Consider the following 13,902-nt stretch of genomic DNA (forward strand, 5'->3'; position numbering starts at 1 on the left):
ATTTAGAATAATGCAGTATAATAAAGTAATTATTTAGCCTTCTGATAAGATGGAGTCCTCCTCATCATTCCTCCCTGATGTCAGGCAAAAATATCACTGATATAGGACCATCCAGCCCCAGCACCATCAGTCCCAGCCCCAGCTAGGATACATCTGCAGCCCCACCAGAGCCCTGTCCTCCTGTCCATAGGCCGGGTCCCACCCCCAACCCGCATCCCACCCATCCCTGGGGCTGCCCAGGAGCCCCCATCCAGCCCTGCTCCTGTCCAGAGCTCCTGCCCCTCGCCCCTGTCCCACCAAACACAAAGGAGACGGGAATGATCCAGCAGCCAAGAGTAACGAATTGGCAGCAGAGGAGTAAATCACAGCCCTGCAGGAGATCCAATAACTTGTCGAGTAAAAGGGTAGCAGGGATTCTCTTGGATTGCTAACAGGACAAAGCAGTTACCAGCTCTTCTTTATTTGGAGAGCAGCAGCTGCAGCTGACTCATACAAAATGTTAAATCTTATACTGACCTGCCCTACCCTCTATTACAATTACAGTGTCTCTACTTGGAGACTTATGTTCTCCATACAATATGTTCAGCTCATCAAAGTGATGTATGCACACAAGTCTCCATATTCGTGCTGGCTCTCAGGAATACATGCAGATATATATATAGAAATGGATCCTTGAAATTATATAGATATAAATATACACATAGATAGGACAAAAATCTCCATGGAATATCTGTATGCGAAGTCAGATTTTCTTTTAAGCATGCAGTTCAGTCTTGGTAATTGCTCACACCAATTCTGTCTGGAATATAGTCGGAGCTATAGCAAGGATGTCCAGATAATTCAGATCTATGCGTGTATATTTTATACTTGCACAATGCAGAGGGAAATATTTCTTTGTGAAGATTTAAAATAAACCATCAAAAAATCATCAATCAATATTTAGGCAAAGAAGCCAAAAGTGAAAAGTCATTTTTACTTAATGTCAACTTCTGTCTCTGAAAATGAACATTTAATATAATGTAATTAAAATAATATCAAATTATCAGTAACATTTTTCAGATGTGGCATTTCAAATATTTTTATTTCAGGTAAAATTCTTGATGTTTTCAGAGCCACAAACACTCCTAGAAAAAAACACTTTGGTTACATGTACATTAATTTTCAATTAATGTATGAAATATTTCTAAGTCCCAAAAAATCATTTATAACAGGGATTATCCATCCCAGAATTCCCACTTCTTCCTGGTCAAACCACCACACTTTACTAGCAGAGATTTTAATAACTGGTGCTCATCCAGCTCTGCAGCAGAGCACTACCATGGTGTTTCACAGATCTCTCAGTTCTCCCCAGCTGAACATTTGCAAACCTGCCCTCAATGACCTTTCCTAAGCCAGTGATTGGTATTTTTTTCTTTCTTTGACCACCCTACACATCATGCTTTGCCAGTCAAAGCCTGAACTGAAAAGAACTCATCATCACATTGACAGATTGTCACATTTCTGACTTGAATCTGCATGTTCACATTAAATTCATCTGTCTCTGCAAAAGATTGAGACCATTGTTTGTCACACAAACGTGTCCAATTGATCAATAATATACTCTCATCAGCCCATGGAAAGCATTTACTTGCTCTCAGTGAATGCCAAAATTCCCTGTCTAATTCAATATGCTAGCAAATGAGGACACATTAAATTGCTTTCCTGTATGTATATGTCTATTGACAAGAGATTTCATGCTAATCTCCTTTATACCACAGAACTATTTTAATGGTTGAATGCTTCAGCCTTTGTCTCCATGGGGTAGTAGAGGTAATCAGGCTTTCTCTTCCATAATTTCTCTTCCCTGCCTGCAGATGTATACAGAACATTTTCTCCATAAGCTTAGTGGGAAAACTTTACATTGTAGAAGAAAATACATGTATTAATAATAAGCAGAAAGCTCTGCAAAGTTGATGCTCAGGCCTGGAATTCATTTCATCCAGGACTATCACATACTTTCTACAATGCAAGAACACAGTTTTAATACCTTGCCTGTTTGTCAGGCCTAATTTAAGTTTGCGGGGGTTTTTTTGGGTTGTTTTTTTTTTTGGTCAAGACTTTGTTAGAGATTCCATTAGTTTTATTTGCATGACAGTTTTAGAGGCATTATTCTGACAATCTGATCCAGGCCATTGTCAGCAGCTGTATGTGTATCACATCAGGCACTGAGAAGCTCACAGGAGCCTGAGGTTAATCTTTCTGCCATACATCAGGCCCCCACAGGAGGCAGGGTAAAGTTGTCATGCCATAGTTCACTACCACTCCAAACTGAAGTAAATTATCCATTCTATACATGATTTCACTGGCACAGAAGTGTGTTCCAGTGTCTCTTCCACCACACCAGTTCCAGGACAACATCTTCATTACAAATTTGCCCAACATTTCACCAGGATGATGTGTAAGTCAAATCAGACAGGACTATCTATGAAGGATATAATATAACCTATAAAATTATCAGTATGCTATATATGGCATGGATTTTACCAACATACCATAAAATTTGGTTTTTTTGGATTCAAGGATGCCTAAGTATATTTAAAAAAGACCTTAACACATTCACACAAATAAAACAACACCAAAAAACTCATTGAAACAGTCATAGGGCAGAGCCAATCATAGGTTCATGGTTATCAAAATACCAACCTGGCATCTAATTTATTATTCCTTCCTACAGAAAATAGAACAATAGTTCTTTGCCACCCACACACAATGTTTGCTGCAGTATCTTACCAGGGTCAGATGAAATATTTTTGGTGCTTTTAACTGTTAGCTAAAAATTTGGTTTTTATTTGCTTTCTCATGCAAAGAATAATAATGTAACTTTATGATCAGAAGTATTAGAAATTTTATTTTAGCAAGTAGTAGATATTCTTAAAAAAAAAAAACCAAAACAATACCTTATGGCTTTTAAAAGACAGCCCTGCAACTTGTGAAGTATTGTAATTCAGGCAGTACCTCTTTGTGCTGCCATGACTCTGAACAGGTTCCTATCTGCATCATGTGTGCTGATAAGATAGTCAAATACCACAGGTCTGTGATTTGTAAACATCTGAATCAAGGGCACTGCTACATTCCCTGATCATTCATGCAGTGGAGTGCAGCAAAATGGAACAGAAAAGCTCTTTGGAGCTCTAACTGCAATGCCCAGAGTTCAATAAATTAGCTGAGTCTGGGGAAAGGTTAAAAGAAACAAGCTGGTTTGATTCAAGTTATAATTATTTTTCTTGTATCATTTTTGGCGTTCTCAAAGCTTGTTTATGCCCTAGAAAGGCATGTACTTCTGCCAGCTCCATGCAAATGATTACTCTATGCATGACCTTGTCAGGCAGCCACATTGAGCATTTCATTGTCTATGGGAAAACTCTGCTTTAACTCAGCCAAATAATTATTACAAAAGTGGTGCAGTGAAAAAATAAAATCCCTGGGTCTCATGCTGCAATACTCCCATTTTTTTAGTGATTTGGTAGACATACAAAATGGAAATAAGGTAGTCAAGTCAAAATAGTAGTAATTCTCATTCATGTAACTGATAAAACCAAAGCTCAGGGTCCATGTACAGGGTCCATGTACATTTTTATTTCAGTCATGAGACTACATACAGCATCTCCAAAGGGACATCTGAACTGACATTAAACATGTGGCTGCAGCTCTTGCTACCACATTATGCTCACATGGAATTTGCCACTGTCTTCCCAGTTCTGAAAATTTGTCTGAAAGGTACAGATTCGTGTGCCTCAGTAAGAGCTTTCTCTTCATTTGGCAATTGTTCCCTCCATTGTGACATGAAGCAGTACCAGAGGATCCCCAGCTTCTCTCATGTTTTTGGCATAAACATTGCAATGATGCCCTCTTTGGATTCATTACCTCCAAAGTAAAACTGCTTCAGATTCAGCCTCTTTTCCTGAGTTCACTTTAGAATACCAGGTCAAATTTAATGTCAAGAGAAGGGCTTTTTTCAAAAAGTGGGAAAGCTCATCTCTTCATTATAAACTGAAAATTTTAAAGGAAGCATTGCTGCCTGGGGAGCAATTCACTGCCTGAACATTGGTAACTGGTAATGAGGGCTTTGGCATGTGGTTTTCTAGAGCTGTTTTTTTCTTTCCCTTTAATAAAAGAAGCAATAAATGATACATTAATTCAAGATATATGAGATGTGGATCAAATCTTCTCTTTTTTTGTGCCCATAAGCACCCTTAACTCTCAGAATCTCTGTTTTGTGCACACCCAAGCTGTGTTCATGTAGGGAGATCAGGTGAATGTTGTAGCTATGGAACAGGGCTCAGGGCACGTGCCCAGTGCTGCTGCTGTGTCATTGCTGACCCCCTTAGCTCTCTGTGCTCTGGAGTTACACTGCCTTTAACAGCAAAGATGAATAAAGCTAATTCCTGGAGGTCTACCTCACCTGTTGTGGCACTTTGAAGTGCAGGGTGAATGTACTGGTAGAACATGAAGCCACATGAAAAGAGGTTCCAGTGGGACCCATTGCACCCCCCAACACCACAACACCCAGAACCTTAAGGTGTACAAAAAGGTCTCTGAAGTTCCCTTTACTTCAGGCCTTAACCCTGAAATCCCCCACTCTGCCCTCCAGAACCATGGCTATCATACAATTTAAAAGTAGCACGGAAGAAGCAACTTTTCCCCCTGAAATAACAATCCTAAGAACCTTAGGTTTAGTAGAATGAATTAAGTGGGGCAGAAAAAATACTGTAATCAATGTTCATTTTAGGCTCATTTAATTTTAATTTTTATTTCTGGGCTTCAAAATTGGAAGAATAATCTTCTTTATGAACATTTATACTGCACTGTAAATTTGATAGCATATATCTTTGCAGAAGTGCTAAATGTTACAATATTTAATTTGGTTCTGCTGGTTTAGGATAAAATTTATATTCATTACACACAGATTGTCTATTTTCATTTTTACATGGATATACATTCTTCATCTGACCCTAGGAAAAATTAAAAGAGTGTCATTTCAGATTTCCCTTAAATCGTTCATTTAAAGAACAACATTTTCTTTGACAATAAACTTTAACATTACATTTTTTTGCTTTCTGGTTTTAAGACCTCATAAGAAATGTAAGGATGAACCTGTTATTTAAATATTCCTAGTGAAAACTAATGTTTTTCTCTTTGAGGTCCTGGGACACTTATTGATTGAAATGTCTCCCAAAGCCAGATGTTTCAAGGAAGAAAAAATTCAGATTATATATTTTAAGTCTTGCAGCCATGTATCCCCAGTGTTTTCATATGCTCAAATCTGTTTTTCATGTAAACCAACAAGGCCATTCTTTGTTTGGTTAAGTAAATATAAATTAAAAGTAACAATTGTATAATATCTGCCTGTATTCACATGAGATATTTTGTGGCTTTTTAAATCATAAAATTAAGCCTCAAACAATGTTGCTACTGGCTAGAATTTCAAGTCAGAAGTGCTTTGCATTACCATATGCCTGAGCTCTTTCTATCATGTAATAATCTCAGTTTAAATGAGCCTCTTCCAAGGGCTGCATGCAGACATTGCTGGTGGCATTACATGGGAAACACCAGGAAGGATCATTGCCCTCAGTCATGGATAAAACATGCAAAAACAGCCTTTAACTGCCTTCCCTCCCCTTTAAATTAATATTTAAAAAAAAAAAAAAGAGCAATCACAGTACCATTCGGGAGGACATGCAACAGAGAAGTAAAGACTTGTGACCATCTCTCTGCTTACTAGGCAGCACAGAAAACCTCTGATACTGAAGCTCATTCCCAGGCTCAAAAGAAACCTCACATTCATTATTAAGGACACAGAAGCAAATAATATGTGAAAAACAGATGCTCAAAATGTTTGTGGAGAGAGAACCAAGAATTGTGCTTGTGAGTACGACACATTCTTATAAACTAAGTCACAGACAGAGTGGGAGGAAAATTGCAGTGCACATCTCAGCAGTCCTGTGCTCTTTTGCATCTCCAGGAATGCCAGATCTAAACTACTGTTTATTTGAGCAAAAAAACCTCTTTCAGAAGACAGATTTTTCCTCTCAGGCTTTCAATGCAACTGTTCTCCAAGAAGCTCTCATCTGATTTTTGATCCAAATTACATCACATTATTCATGAAATTGTAATATAATCATCTAATCAATTCAACAGCCAAGGAAAACCAGTTAGAAAAACCTATGCTGAGCAAGTTTCCAGACTTAAAGAATTAAAGAATTTATGTTTTTCCACTTTAATTTATGCTTTTGAGAACCTGGGTTAAAACTACTAAGTCATCTCTTGCCAGTGCAGTTTGCACTTTTAAAGTAAAAATTTGCTGAAAAGTTCATTTACTACAATTGTTAGACCAGGTATTGAATTTTGAAAAAATATTTCTGCAAAGGAAAGACAGAGTTTATAAGCAGTAAGGAAATGCAGAAGTCACAGAGAATTAGTAAAGTCCAGAAGCATGATGAAATCAGAGTAGGGAATGCAGGAGAATTGCTGTTTCTGTAATTTGACTTCTTCAACATAGTTTTGATGGTGATCAGCAGGATAATTGTGATACTGAGCTGTATGAGGTTGGATCATGCTTTCTTTGTCTATTTGCTGCTCTGCAGTGGATATTTCCTGTGCTTTATGGTCTTCCTAACCTCCCAATACTGTGAAAACAACAAAATGTGTCACAGTATTCAGGACAAAGCCCTTGATCATCTAAATGTGCCATGGTTTTGAGGAAATGCTGGTATGCACCAGGCTGGAGGGATGATCCTAGGGGGATCACCTGGAGGTTGCATATTCTGGGTGGCCTAGCATGAGGTCCTACACCTGCATGAAGACCTGAGGTCCACCACTGTGCATCCCACAGCCACGTGCTTCCATTCCAGCCCTGCAAACCCCAGCAAGGACCTTTCAGAGTACAAGTGTGCTCTGTGTGTATGTGTGTGTGTTTTCTGCTCCAGCCTTCTCACATGACAAGATAATTGAGACCAAAGCACAGAGGAAGTGTGAAGGTATGAGTGAATCTTAATAATTTCTACAAAAACAGAGAATTCAGCTTTCTCATTCACTGTCGCAGTCGAGGCGGTCACGACATAAAGCAGAGACCACAAGTAGTCTCAGTTGGTAACACTTGGCAACAGTTTATTAATGAAAATGGCTGATCTTTTATACACTTTCCAGTTGTTTACCCTTCTTCTACCTTAGCTATTGGCCACAATAATTCAATATCATGCCATTGGTGAAAAGTTACTCTGACTCCACCTAACTTTCTAAAATCGCTTCGTCCAGCTGCAGAATGCTCTTATCTTCTTTCTCTCGATCTCCTTGGTTACGGCCTTGGAGAAAGCTCCTTATCAGCTTCTTCTTCTTCTTACTTCTTGCTCCTTTAGCTAACAGGCCCGCTGCTAGCCCCTTCCACAATTCCCCCTTTTTTGTTTTTGAACTGTAAATACAGCTGCTATGGATTTTTGCAGGGCCCTTTGCAAAAACCCAAGCAGAGAGGGGACACACAAAATTGCAATCACAACCATCAACAAAATTCCCACTCTTAATACAATTGTTCCTGTCCTTCATCCATCTTCAAGTACCGATATATGGTCTTAGCCAGTGTCATCCGCACGCTCTGCTTCAGCTGCAGAACCATCGATCCTGTCCTTTCCCACACGCTCTAGGTAAGGTTTGACACAGCGAGCAGGAACCCATCGAGGACCATTATCTGTCAAAACACAAGCATAACCCCTTCCCCAGGTTATCAGTTCCACTGGACCAGACCATATACCAGTAATCAAATCCTTGACCCATACCTTGACATTTCTATGGAAATTTGGTTGCTTAGAATTCAAAGAAGAAAAATGGCAAAAGATTGGAGATAACTGTGAGTCAGGTAGGGGACGCAAGAAGTTTAACACATAAACAGCTTTATCTAATCTCACTTGAGGTGGCTCCTGTTGCATTCCCCCTTTTTGTTTTTGAACCTGACGTTTAAGAAGTACGTGAGCTCTTTCAATAATTGCTTGGCCCGTGGGGACATGTGAAATACCTGTTGAATGCTCAATGCCCCAAGCACGAAAGAATGCTTGCATTTTGTGCGAAGCATATGCTGGGCCGTTATCTGTTTTTACATGACACGGAACACCTAGAATAGAAAAGGCATGATAAAAATGACGAATAGCATCTCGAGTTTTTTGTCCTGTGAATGCTGAAGCAACCATTGCATGAGAAAAAGTATCAACTGTAACATGAATATACTTAAAGCGACCAAATTCTGGCATTTTTGTAACATCAGTTTGCCATTCTTCTAACGCAGAAAGACTTCTAGGGTTGGTACCATAATACTGAGTAACATGAGTCATATGACAGTCGGGACAAGAGGAAAGAATAGACTTTGCTTCAGCAGTAGCAACAGAGGGATCTATCCTGTTAACAAATTTGTGTGCTAGGGCTAATTCAACTTCTTCTAGGGTCTTTTTTTTGCTGCTGAGGTCAATTGCCTCTCATCAGTGGAGGAAGTGATGCCTGAAAGCAAATCAAACAATGGCTGCATCTGATGATTAGTTATGCCTAAATATGATCGAATCCAACCTATTAAACCAACCAATTTCTGTACATCAGTAGCAGTTTTAACATCAATGTCTAACTTTACAGGTTGAGGCATAACTTGAGTGTTGGTCAGCAACATACCTAGGTATTTCCAAGGCATGTGTTCCTGCACTTTCTCTGGAGCAATGATCAAACCAAAGGCTTTCAAATTTGTCACAGCACATTGTCTAAGAGCTGACAACTGTTGCTTGTTGTCAGATGCCAACAAGATATCATCCATGTAATGATAGCAGTAGCAGTTTTTAAATTGCTCCCGCACTTTTGACAAGGCCTGTGCCACAAACCATTGACAAATAGTTGGCGAATTTTTCATGCCTTGTGGGAGTACCTTCCATTGATATCTTTTATCAGGTTCCGCATGATTTATAGAAGGCACCGTAAAAGCGAATTTTTCTTTGTCCTGCTCAGCCAATGGAATAGTGAAGAAACAATCTTTTAGATCAATGACAACTATTTGCCATTCCTGTGGAATCATCGTGGGTGTAGGAAGGCCTGGTTGCAAAGCTCCCATTGTTGCCATTACAGCATTTATCTGCCGTAAATCATGTAAAAGTCTCCATTTTCCCGATTTCTTTTTTATTACAAAAACAGGGGTGTTCCAGGGACTGAATGATTCCTCAATGTGTCCTGCTTGCAATTGTTCTGTAACTAATTCTTGCAGGGCAGTAAGCTTTTCAGTAGTCAGGGGCCACTGGCGAACCCGGACAGGCTTATCTGTCAACCATGTCAGGGGTACAACTGGACGTTCATTGCCCTGCAACACAGTGGCCCCCATTAAAAATCCGTAGTAATTTTGACACCCCATTGAGATAAACAATCTCGTCCCCACAAACTTTGAGGAGCATCGGCAACATAGGGTCTGATGTTAGCTTGTTGGCCATCAGGATGTTTTACATTAATTACAATGGCTGACAGGCCACCTGTTGTAGCACCACCCAATCCCAGGAGTCCAAAACTTGCACGAGTAAGAGGCCAGGATTGAGGCCAGCAAAGTCGTGAGAGTATTGTGACATCTGCTCCAGTGTCAATCAAACCTGTTACTGATATAGTTCCTGGATAACATCCACTGGCGGTGAGAGTGCATGTCTTTTCTGGACGGCTCTCTGTTACTTTCTCAGTCCAAAACACTTGAGGTTCTCCTGTCGATCCAAAGCTTCCTGTGCCGCGACTTCGGTCCACTGTATTTGGAACAGAACTCACAAAAGGTACAAGTTGAGCAATACAAGTTCCTTTCTGAATAGTAACAGGAGGGTCATCAATGGATACCATAGCATGAATCTGCCCTAAATAATCAGCATCAATAAGCCCTAGATGCACATGAATACCTCTAAGTGTAGTACTTGATCTCCCTATCAAAAACGCACTCAATCCCCGTCCTATCGGACCATAGGCATCAAGAGGCACTTTACATATTTCTTTTGTTAAAATGGTTACTGTGTCAGCGGTGGGTATATCAATCCCTGCGGACCCGCTTGTTGCCCCTGAGAATTGTTCGCAAATGGGTAGCTTTGCAGGGCTGGGAAGACCCGCACTTGCTGTTGTGGTTGTTGGGGTATTTGTTTCCCCACGCGCCCCTTCGCGCTCCTCTTTGGGTTTCCCGGCAATAGCTGACCATTTGCATGATATTTGCTCCTGCATTGCTTAGCATAGTGCCCAGATTTAGCACAACGGTTGCATACAACATCGCTGCTTGCACTTGGCCTAAATGTTGTTTTCCGGACAGTAGACTGTGACTTTACGTGCCCTTGTTGTCCACAATTATAACACTTCGCTGAAGGTCTTAACACTGCAGCAAGAGCTGCCATTTTATGTTCAACTGAACCAACTTTTGAGCAAGCAGTAACCATTTCAGACAAGGTGGGTTCCCCAGGCAAAGTGTCAATAATCTTTCTGCAGTCTGGGTTTGCATTTTCTTTAGCCAATTGTACACACAATTTCTCTCGCAAAGTTTCATCATCTACCTGTTTCTCAATGGCGGCAGCAAGTTTTTCTGCAAACTGCAAAAATGGTTCTCTCGTCCCTTGTTGTATAGTAACATATTTCTGCTTTGGAGCTGCCATTTCCATTGTTTTAGTTAAGGCAGTCATGCCAATTTGCTGAGCTTGTGCCAAAATCGAAGGATCCCACCTTGCCTGTAAATCTGGATTAGCAAAAGGCCCAGAGCCCAGTAGGGCATCAACACCCACAGCATGACGAGGGTCATGTTGAGGCAACTGCATATTTGTTAAAGCCGTGCGCTCAGCCACTCGCCTCCAAGTTTCTTGAAATACACCATATTGTACTGGCTGGAATAGAATTGTAGCAAGATGAGTGATATCATAAGGTGCAAGCAAATCTGCATTAATCACACGTATTAACTGCATTACTTCTGAGGAATTAATACCATACTGAGCTACTTTTGATTGGAGGTCTTGCACAACCCTCCAGGCGAAGATGTGATGACTGTCATTCTGTCCTGCTCCAGGAGCTGCTTTGAAAACTGGAAAAGCCATAGGGTTATCACAAGCAACATTTGCATTGGCACTGTTCTCCTGAGGTACTCTTGGAGCACCTAAGCTTTCTATGATGTCCCAATTCTTTTCTTCAACTGCTTTCCTCCTAACAAATTCCCAAAACTCCTGAGGATGTCGAGGAAGCACAGTGACTTGGCATGGAGGCAAAGTCCATGGGGCAGTAAGGCTAGAGCTCTTAGAAGATGAAGGGACCAGAGCTCCTTGCCCCAACACAGGTGTTACTGCAGGAGACTCATCACTTGACTCGCTGTTGCTGTCACTGTCAGGTAAAGGAGGATACATCCTTGCAGGTTGTCCAAGCATCTCAGAGGGGAGCGGGGGGGCGGACGGCTGGACCAGAGAGGAGGGAAGCGGGGGGGCAGATGGCTGGGTTTTTCTCTCTGCTAGAGACATTTCAGCTACAGGCACCATCGCGAGCTGCTGCGCAGGTGTGAGATAAGGAGGCTTAGGGGTCTGATAAGAAGAGGCTAGGGCAGGTTGCCCAGAAGTTTTGGCAGCTTTCCCAGAAGCTCTGGCAGCGTGCCAGGTAACTCCCATAGCGCCCGAACTTTCTTCACCAAGTTCCCCATCAGAGCCCCCTTCTACCTCAGAGGCCCCCTCTGCCTCAGCCCCCCCGTCAGGTTCTGTTATCAGCCCCGACTCTTCGTCCGCATCTTGCTCCGTTTCTCTCTCTACTTTCCATTCTTTTAAAGCCTCAAAGAGCGAGTTCCAGGTTACTGCTAAATCAACAGCTGTTTTATCTCCCGCTCGAATAACTTGCCAAAGTCTGTCCCCGACTTTCTTCCATGCCTTAACACTAAATGCTGTGTCGGGATCAGTGCCAAAATTCTGTGATTTAGCCCACAGCAATATATTACGAAGCGCATAGTCTGACGTATTAATTCCCTTATTTCTTAACAAAACTTTCCAGGTAGACAAAACACTTTCTTCCTCTTTAGATAAATTTTGTCCCATTATTACTAGTTGGTGGCTCACCTACTTCCAGGTGTCTTGATTGGAGGGAATCAGGTCCGGACCTCCCTGTGGCTTCCACCTGCCACTCTCAGCTGCACCAACGCCGCCTCCCCCACTACGTCCCAGTGGGTCACGGTTGCCAATTGCTAGGACCCCATATGGGCCCCCACCGACTATGTTCTTATCACGTCGGCGTCACCAAAATGTCGCAGTCGAGGCGGTCACGACATAAAGCAGAGACCACAAGTAGTCTCAGTTGGTAACACTTGGCAACAGTTTATTAATTAAAATGGCTGATCTTTTATACACTTTCCAGTTGTTTACCCTTCTTCTACCTTAGCTATTGGCCACAATAATTCAATATCATGCCATTGGTGAAAAGTTACTCTGACTCCACCTAACTTTCTAAAATCGCTTCGTCCAGCTGCAGAATGCTCTTATCTTCTTTCTCTCGATCTCCTTGGTTACGGCCTTGGAGAAAGCTCCTTATCAGCTTCTTCTTCTTCTTACTTCTTGCTCCTTTAGCTAACAGGCCCGCTGCTAGCCCCTTCCACACTCATTCACCAGTCTGCTCACAGTGTAGCCTCACGTACAAGGGACAGGTAGAAAGAATCAATGACCAAGGAAGGACCACAGACAGGTTCTTCCAAAGACAGAGCCCACATCACCATCTCAGTCATGAAGGCAGAGTTGGAGAGGTGGCCTGACACCCGGCAGCCCCTCTGCACCCCTTGTCCCTTTCCAGCAGCAGAGGGCTGGAAATTCCTGCCATTCACACACAAGCAGAGCTGCACAAGTTCTGGCACTGCTGACCAGCCAGCACAGCTCCAGCAGACACCTGGCCAGTGCATTTGGAAGTCCTTGATGGTGCCAATGCATGCAGTATCAGAAGATCTCTGAGTGATCAGGGATGCGCTGGTTTTGGCTGGGATACAGTTAATTTCCTTCATAGTATCCTGCATGGGGCTGTCATGAGAACAGTAGGGATCACAAAGTAATTTTTGCTGAGCAGAGCTTACACAGAGGCAAGGCCTTGTCAGCTGCTCATCCTGCCTCAGCAGTGAGGAGGCTGGGGCTGCACGAGGAGTTGGGAGGGGACAGAGCCAGGACAGCTGGCCCCAGTGAGCACAGGATATTCCACACCATACAAGACAGACATTTTAGGGGCATTCAAAATTACAGTGTTTGTGTTCCCAACTAACCACCAAGCAAGATGGAGCCCTGTTTTCCTGGAGATGGCTGAACACCTGCCTGCCCTTGAGAGGCTGTGAATTAAGTCCTTGTTGTACTTTGATGCACACACTGCTTCTGCTTTACCTGTCAGACCCACAAGGTTTCTAACTTTTGCCCTTTGATTCTCTCTCTCATCCTACTATGGGGGAGTGACCAGTGAGCTGCCTGTTGGGTTTAAACCACAACAATGGATTAAGCATGTAATAATCCTGTATTTAATCCCATTGCTCAGCCTGAATGTGTAAATTAATGTCACACTGAAAGGGAACACAATGCTTTTATGGGTCACATCCTTTAACACTGGATTTCTGGACACATTTTCACCTCCTAGCTTACTAAGAGCTTGTGAAGGACTCAAAGGTCAGAATCCTTCAAATTTCATGGTATTTGTGCAGGTTTCCAGATCAAGAGAATGTCAATCAGATTTCAGTATTTTTAAAATTTTATTTTCTGTATATGAAAAGATGCACAGTTTTACTTAGTGGATGCTAGAATGTAACTCAGAACATTTGGTTATTCAGCTTCTGCCTGGGCGTGTTTCATCACAGCCCAACCATTTCTGAAACTCCACAGGGATCAAAGAATATAAGAGATAAAG

The sequence above is a fragment of the Zonotrichia albicollis genome, chromosome 4, assembly GCF_047830755.1.
Source record: "Zonotrichia albicollis isolate bZonAlb1 chromosome 4, bZonAlb1.hap1, whole genome shotgun sequence".
Taxonomy (NCBI): Eukaryota; Metazoa; Chordata; class Aves; order Passeriformes; family Passerellidae; genus Zonotrichia; species Zonotrichia albicollis.